Genomic DNA, 8,944 nt, shown 5'->3' with positions numbered 1-8,944 from the left:
ACCGCAGAGCCAGGACAAGCATCTCAGAGGCTAGAGGAGCCAGCATTAAGAGGGAAAGCTCAGGCTGAGTATGGGACCGTAGAGCTAGGATGAGCATCTCAGAGGCTAGAGGAGCCAGCATTGAGAGGGAAAGCTGAGGCTGAGTATGGGACCGCAGAGCCAGGACAAGCATCTCAGAGGCTAGAGGAGCCAGCATTGAGAGGGAAAGCTGAGGCTGAGTATGGGACAGCAGAGCCAGGACAAGCATCTCAGAGGCTAGAGGAGCCAGCATTGAGAGGGAAAGCTGAGGCTGAGTATGGGACAGCAGAGCCAGGAAAAGCATCTCAGAGGCTAGAGGAGCCAGCATTGAAAGGGAAAGCTCAGGATAAGTATGAGACCGCAGAGCCAGGACGAGCATCTCAGAGGCTAGAGGAGCCAGCATTGAAAGGGAAAGCTCAGGCTAAGTATGGGACCGCAGAGCCAGGACGAGCATCTCAGAGGCTAGAGGAGCCAGCATTGAGAGGGAAAGCTCAGGCTGAATATGGGGACCGCAGAGATAGGATGAGCATCTCAGAGGCTAGAGGAGCCAGCATTGAGAGGGAAAGCTGAGGCTGAGTATGGGGACCGCAGAGCTGGGACGAGCATCTCAGAGGCTAGAGGAGCCAGCATTGAGAGGGAAAGCTGAGGCTGAGTATGGGACAGCAGAGCCAGGACCAGCATCTCAGAGGCTAGAGGAGCCAGCATTGAGAGGGAAAGCTGAGGCTGAGTATGGGACCGCAGAGCTAGGATGAGCATCTCAGAGGCTAGAGGAGCCAGCATTGAGAGGGAAAGCTCAGGCTGAATATGGGGACCGCAGAGCCAGGACGAGCATCTCAGAGGCTAGAGGAGCCAGCATTGAGAAGGAAAGCTGAGGCTGCGTATGGGACAGCAGAGCCAGGACCAGCATCTCAGAGGCTAGAGGAGCCAGCATTGAGAGGGAAAGCTGAGGCTGAGTATGGGACCGCAGAGCTAGGATGAGCATCTCAGAGGCTAGAGGAGCCAGCATTGAGAGGGAAAGCTCAGGCTGAATATGGGGACCGCAGAGCCAGGACGAGCATCTCAGAGGCTAGAGGAGCCAGCATTGAGAAGGAAAGCTGAGGCTCAGTATGGGACCGCAGAGCCTGGACGAGCATCTCAGAGGCTAGAGGAGCCAGCATTGAGAGGGAAAGCTGAGGCTGAGTATGGGACAGCAGAGCCAGGACAAGCATCTCAGAGGCTAGAGGAGCCAGCATTGAGAGGGAAAGCTCAGGCTGAATATGGGGACCGCAGAGATAGGATGAGCATCTCAGCGGCTAGAGGAGCCAGCATTGAGAGGGAAAGCTGAGGCTGAGTATGGGACCGCAGAGCTGGGACGAGCATCTCAGAGGCTAGAGGAGCCAGCATTGAGAGGGAAAGCTGAGGCTGAGTATGGGACAGCAGAGCCAGGACCAGCATCTCAGAGGCTAGAGGAGCCAGCATTGAGAAGGAAAGCTGAGGCTGAGTATGGGACCGCAGAGCTAGGATGAGCATCTCAGAGGCTAGAGGAGCCAGCATTGAGAGGGAAAGCTGAGGCTGAGTATGGGACCGCAGAGCCAGGACGAGCATCTCAGAGGCCAGAGGAGCCAGCATTGATAAGGAAAGCTGAGGCTCAGTATGGGACCGCAGAGCATGGACGAGCATCTCAGAGGCTAGAGGAGCCAGCATTGAGAAGGAAAGCTTAGGCTCAGTATGGGACCGCAGAGCCTGGACGAGCATCTCAGAGGCTAGAGGAGCCAGCATTAAGAGGGAAAGCTCAGGATGAGTATGGGACCGTAGAGCTAGGGCGAGCATCTCAGAGGCTAGAGGAGCCAGCATTAAGAGGGAAAGCTCAGGCTGAGTATGGGACCGCAGAGCTAAGACGAGCATCTCAGAGGCTAGAGGAGCCAGCATTGCGAGGGAAAGCTGAGGCTGAAAACATGAACTTGTGCTGTACTGAAACTAACATGGATTGTTTATCAAGTAAAGTTAAAGCGGAAAACAGTATCTGCGGGGTGCCAGCCCCTCACCATGACTACCACCCTGACCACCTCACAGCTGTATAAAATCAAACACATTGTTGGCAGAGAAAATGGGGTGGAGAACAGATATGAAATCTGGATACAGTAGTTGGTCTTGGTCACACTAGCATATAACATGGACAAGTTTTATCAGATGGTATTCGGCAGGCCAATGTTATATTGTGGGGCAGTGCAGATTCTGCATGAGAAAATAATTGCAGCATGCTGCATGTGCATCCGATAATTGGACCACATGCACCCATATGTATGTGAGTGTGTGTGTGTATGAAACATCGGACTGCACTCAGATGTCATCTGAGTGCAGTCCGACATCTGCCCACTTAGACAATGGAGAGGATGGAAAAATTAAGTTCCTCATCTTCACCACACCTGTGCTGGGATTCTCTCATGAGAAAGAATCGGATCACACTCAGATCAAACTCTGAGAGATTTTGAGCTGAGTAACCGTGCCCTCAAAGTGACTCACAATTGTCCCTAATGATAAATCGTCTGTCAGTCAGTGTCGTGTCCGCCGCGCTCTATCCACAGATTGGTGACTGAAACTGTGCCAGCACCAGCCTCTGACTGAAAGTTCAACGCTGCTGGTGGAAATAAAGTTCATTTTCTCTCAGCAGCGGGGCTCTAAAGACCGGTTACAAGCATCCAGAGCAGAGCTGAGCTCAGCATCACTACCGATGTACACAGCATGAGTCTCGGAGCTTAGTGATTGATTGCAGGGCTATCAATGTGGTGTCTCTGCTGCTGCCAATCAATAGAAATTGAATTAGCAGACTAACCCTCAGTTTATTTTTTTTTTACACATAACTGAATGTATGGGCTCATACACATCACTATTAAGAAAACTGTTTGATATTGGACCACACAATTGGGATGTGTGTCATGCGATTTTCATGCGAATGCAATGCAATTTTTATCACCAAGCATCCTAGTGATTGGGTCATTTGTACATAGCTTTCAAGGAAATATTCTTCAAGATATATAATGTACACTGCTCAAAAAAATAAATTGAACACTTAAATACAATGTAACAATGCCAAGTCAATCACTCTTTTGTGGAATCAACATTTTCAGTTATGAAGCAACACTGATTGTGAATCAATTTCTCCTGCTGTTGTGCAAATGGAACAGACAACAATTAGAAATTATAGGCAATTAGCAAGACAACCCCTATAAAAGGAGTGGTTCTGCAGGTGATGACCACAGACCATTTCTCTGTTCTCATTCTTTTTGACTGTTTTCGTCACTTTTGCATTTTGTCATTGCTCTCTAGAGACGGTGTCTACACCCCACAGAAGGTTCTGAGGAAGTGCAGCCATCCAGGATGGCACATCGATGTGAGTTGTGACAAGAAGGGTACCTGCATCTGTCAGCACAGTGTCCAGAGCATGGAACAGATTCCAGGAGACAGGCCAGTACACCAGGAGACATGGAGGGAGCTGTTGGAGGTTAAAAACCCAGCAGCAGGACCACTACCTCCTCCTTTATGCAAGGAGCAACAGGAGGAGCAGTGCCAGAGCCCTGCAAAATGACCTCCAGCAGGCCACTAACATCCATGTGTCTTCTCAAACTATCAGAAACAGGCTCCCTGAGGGTGGTATGAGAGCACAACGTCCACAAGTGGGTTGTGTGTTTACAGACCAACACCATGCAGAGCGATTGGTATTTGCCAGAGATCACTATTATCAGCAGATTAAACATTGGTGCCCTGTGCTCTTAACAGATGAGAGCAGGTTCACATTGAGCACATGAGACAGACATGACAGAGTCTGGAAATGGCGTGAACATTCTGCTGCCTTCAGCATATTCCTGCATGCAGTTTGGCAGTGGGTCAGTATAGTGTGGGGAGGCATTTCTTTGGAGGGCCGCACAGCCCTCCATGTGCTAGTCAAAGATACCCATACTGCCATTAGATATCGGGAAGAGATCCCCAGACCCATTGTGAGAGCATATGCAGGTGCCTTGGGCCCTGGGTTCCTTCTGATGCATGACAATGCTAGGTCTCATGTGGCTACCTCATGTGATGCTATAGACTGACCTGCCCATTCCCCAGACCTGAATCTTAGCACATCTGGGACATCATGTCTTGTTCCATCCACCAATGCCACATTGCACCACAGACTGTCCAGGAGTCGACTGATGCTTTAATCCAGGTCTGGGAGGAGAAGATCCCTCAGGAGAACATCTGCAGCCTCATCAGGACCCTGCCCAGATGTTATAAGGAGGTCATACAGGTACATGGAGGCCACACACATTACTGAGCATCAATTCATTGTCTTGAGGTATTTCCACTGAAGTTGGATCAGCCAGTAATTAAATTTTTCACTATGATTTTGAGTATCATTTCATATCCCGACCTTCATAGGATGTTTTGATTTACAATAATCATTTTTATGTTTTATGGTTCTCAAAGCATTCCACTATGTAATGTATAAAGATTTACAACTGGAATATTTCATTCAGTGATATCTATGCTGAGGTATTTTAGTGTTCCCTTTATTTTTTTGGGCAGTGTTTATAGATAGATAGATAGATAGATAGATAGATAGATAGATAGACAGAGAGACAGATGGATAGATACAGAAAGATATACATAAACATGTGAGTGAGATATATAATCAGTGCTTTGCATGTGTAGTTTACTGTACATGTATTTTTTTTAATAAATACATTTTTATAGAAAAAAGAATGGCTTGGTTTCCCCCTAAATTTTATTAACCAGCAGAGGGAAAGTGGACAGCTGGGTGCAGATATTTATAGCATGGAAGGGGGGTAATACCCATGGAGCTTCCCAGGCTATTAATATCAGTTCACAGCTGCCTACTTATCCTTTACTGGGTATTAAAATGGGGGACTCCCCCCAAAATAATATAGGGTTCCCCTATAATTAATAACCAGCAAAGGCTAGGCACACAGCTGCTGCTGATATGAATAGCCTAGGAAAGGTCCATGGATATTGGCCCCGTCACAGACTAAACATCAGCTTTCAGCCATCCCAGAAATCATAGAATCATAGAATGTTAAAGTTGGAAGGGACCTCAAGGGTCATCATGTCCAACCCCCTGCTCAATGCAGCATTCAAGAACTATCTCAGACAGATGTCTGTCCAGCCTCTGTTTGAAGACTTCAATTGAAGGAGAACTCACCACCTCTCGTGGAAGCCTGTTCCATTCATTTATCATCCTCACTGTCAAAAAGTTTTTTCTAATCTGTATGTTCTCCCTTTCAGTTTCATTACATTGCTTTTAATGTTTCTACGTGCAAATGAGAATAAGGATAATGCCTCTGCACTGTGACATCCCTTCAGATATTTGTGGACAGCTATTAAGTCTCCTCTTAGCCTTTTTTGCAAGCTAAACATTCCCAGATCCTTTAACCATTCCTCTGCTGGGTATATGATGGAACTTCAGGAGCCGGACAAGGACAGAAATGATGCTGCAAAAAAGGAGAGAAAAAGTAATAAAGCAAAGAAGACAAGACTAAATGCAGGACAAGTATATGTAATGACAAAGGACTAGAAAGACAGAGGCTCAGGGACAGATCTGGCGGAGACACGGAGTAGGTATGATTGAGACACAGTACTGGAAAGGCGGAGACACAGGGCACTGGCACAGGGCAGATATGACGGAGATACGGAGCAGGTATGGCAGAGACACAGGACCGGTACGGCGGAAACACGGGCACAAGCACTGGGCAAGTATGGCGGAGACACAGGACCAATACAGCGGAGACACGGAGTTAAGGTGCAGGCGGGGCTGGTATGGCGGAGACACGGAGCACAGGCACAGGGCAGGTAAGGCGGAGACACTGGGACACTGGGCAAAAACACGGGACAGGTATGGTGGAGACACGGAGCACAGGCACAGGGCAGGTAAGGCAGAGGCAGAGGGGAAAGACGGGGCTGGAATAGCGGAGACACGGAGGAGCCTGAAAGAGACACAGGAACGCTGACAAGAAGGAACAGCGAATAACCTCAGAAGTTAAAGCGTCTTACCTGGGAAGACGCCGGGAAGAAATACCCGATGGGCGCCTCCATATTGGGACGGAGCCATTGGTTCGCCACCTCCCAGGGAGCCCGGTGCCGCAGGAGGCGCGACTGCGCATGCGCGAAGAAAAGACGCGCCGGGAACCAGAAAAGGCAGCGGAGGAGCAGCAAGGGACAGAGTCGGGAGCGCGCCGAGGGATGGGAGAAGGCAGGTAAGTATGCGCGGTCGTGGCAGTGGGTCTTTGTTGTTGCCAACTTTCACATTGCCCACGGCCTCGTCCTCTGAATGCACCATCAGTATCACATCCACTTCCTCGTCCTTTGCCTCTTGCCACTTAACCATTTTAAATGGACTACTGCATTATTTCAAATGCTCAACACAAATGTCTTTATTAGTAGTGAAATAATATGTGATCATTAGGGTTGAGCGAAACGGATCGGACATTTTCAAAAATCGACGACTTTCGGCAAAGTCGGGTTTCGTGAAACCCGACCCGATCCCAGCGTAGGATCGGCCATGCTGTCGGCGATCTTTGCACCAAAGTCGCGTTTCGTATGACGCTTTCAGCGCCATTTCTCAGCCAATGAAGGTGGACGCAGAGTGTGGGCAGCGTGATGACATAGGTCTCGGTCCCCACCATCTTAGAGAAGGGCATGACAGTGATTGGCTTGCTTTCTGCGGCATCACAGGGGCTATAAAGGGGCGTGCACGCCGACCGCCATCTTACTTCTGCTGATCTGAGCATAGGGAGAGGTTGCTGCAGCTTCGTCAGAAGCAGGGATATTGTTAGGGAGGAAATATTAACCCCCAAACCGCTTGTGCTGTAGCGATTTCCACTGTCCAACACCACCTTTTCTTTGCAGGGACAGTGGAGGCTAGATTTCTGTGCATCAGCTCTGTAGCTTATAAGGCTGCCTGATAGCAGCATTGCTGTTTGTACGCCGCTGTGCAAACCAACTGGTTTTTTAAAAGCAACAGTCCTGTTGCTCCATTCTGCACCGTTCTATTGTTTATTTGTCCACAATTTTGTGTGCAGCAATCCTTTTTATTGCTGGCTGCCATACCTTTCCTGAGATAATTGTAGGGAGATTGTTATTGTAGTACAGTCCCTTTTTATATATATATATCTTCCAGCCATTTTCTGCAACTAAAACTGTGTAGTGTAATACAGGGGGCCTGATTTTTCCAGCAGTCTCCCACACATAAAAAGGGAGATTTATATTTCCACTAAGTGCATCTACGTCAGTCCTGTTTGTGGTATATCGGCCATCCACTTTCTGCCACTGAAACTGTGTAGTGTAATACAGTGGGCCTGATTTTTCCAGCAGTCTCCCACACATAAAAAGGGAGATTTATATTGCCACTAAGTGCATCTGTAGCGCCCCCACTGCCGCAGGGCCGAGGGGTACCCGGTACCGGGCCTCTGAGTCTCTGCTCTGGGGTTGTCACGGTGGCTAGACCCGGCCCGTGGCCCTACTGAGGGGCGTACAATGAAGGTGGAGGTATGGTGATGCGGTGCAGGTCGCAGTAAATAACGAGGACACCAGGTTGCAGTCTCTTTACCTCTTTACTGAAGGCTTCGAGATAGTCAATCCAGAGCACTGTTAACCGGGCTGTCTGAGACCGGCCGGTCCGAAGGCACATCAGGAGTCCCCTTAACAGGTGGGAATCAGCGTCTACCAGCTAGCGCCTATGTGTTGTAGTCCTTCCCTGCTGAGCACCCCGGGATAGTCCTCACAACTGATTCTGTCTGCCTCTGATGTTCTTTCTCTCTCCGTCCCCCAGATGATATGGCTAGGACGCACCCGTATGACGGGGTAGGCCTGGAGTTCTTCCGGGACCCTAGAGTCGCCCCTCTCCCACAGCTGCCTCCGTTGTCTGCTTAGGTGTTTAAGTGAGACAGCCAACCTATAATTGGCTGTCCTGCCGTGGTTTGAAGTAATGCTTAAAGTCTCTTACTTTCTCGGCTTTCCGGCCACCGACTGTTTGCGCCTCAGAAGGATGTTGCCTCGATCTTTCAGCACGACTCCTTCTGGTCCTATTGCCTCTTTGCTGTATTCCCGTTGCTCACTTGTTACGTTGTTCTCTTAGGAGTCTGCCAGGATCCCATCCCTGACAGGTCCTCTCTCTATCTCTTCCCAGCTACTTCTCCCCTGTCTTCCTGTCCAACCCCCAGTTTTACCAGAGTGTGAGGAGTGGCCTACTAGATAGGACCACCCCCGCTGGTGGCCGGAGTGTGAAGTGTAGTGTGTGATACCTAGTCAGGTGAACTCCCTTAGTGCAATCAGACGCAACATCACTCCCCTTAGCGGCAGAGCGACGTTACTGCAACGACCAGAACTCTGGGGCGCTGCACTCCCCCCCAGTTAAATCCAGTACTCCCGGACTGGGAAAATAAGAACAACACTACATGTCAACAGAGAACACACAAAATTTTGAAATATCATAAACAATTAAACATAACAGTGCTTCCCTTTATGGGAGGTAAGGGCTCTTAAACGTTGCAAATGTTAGGTCATGCACAGTTTATGACTCTTAGTTCAGTGGTTGAAACTGCGGGGACCCCGGGTAAACAAAGGGGTCCCCTTTTAGAAGTTTTTGGAGTGATTCACTGTCCATTACTCTGTTTGTCCATTTTAAAACCTGTAACAAAAGATATGTACACAAACATTTTCAACTAAATAGCAGCCCTCATTAATATCTCCAAGTTTTGTAGCGGAGGGGAGTTTGATTCTGAGTGCTGTGTGTAGACCTTCGCAGCGCAGGGGTTGCTATTGGCCTAACAGGGCCCGCTATGCTTGCTACCGCTGGTGTAATGCACTGTCTTCTAGCTACGCTTCTAGTGAGTCTGGGTAGCACTGGCAGGCTGGAGCTCTCAGGGCTGCTGCTAGCAACAGTGGGTACGGC

The 8,944-nt window shown here is 49.1% G+C and overlaps 1 protein-coding gene across 1 annotated transcript in view; it reads left to right on the top strand.

Annotated features, from left to right (window-relative positions):
• LOC143816821 (retinol dehydrogenase 7-like) overlaps nucleotides 1-8,944 on the top strand; it is a 368,622-nt gene that overhangs the window by 232,272 nt on the left and 127,406 nt on the right. The window lies entirely within an intron of this gene.

Source organism: Ranitomeya variabilis, chromosome 3, assembly GCF_051348905.1.
Source record: "Ranitomeya variabilis isolate aRanVar5 chromosome 3, aRanVar5.hap1, whole genome shotgun sequence".
Classification (NCBI taxonomy): Eukaryota; Metazoa; Chordata; class Amphibia; order Anura; family Dendrobatidae; genus Ranitomeya; species Ranitomeya variabilis.
Note: the sequence above shows the minus strand (reverse complement) of the source record. Positions and strands in the feature narration are given on the sequence as shown.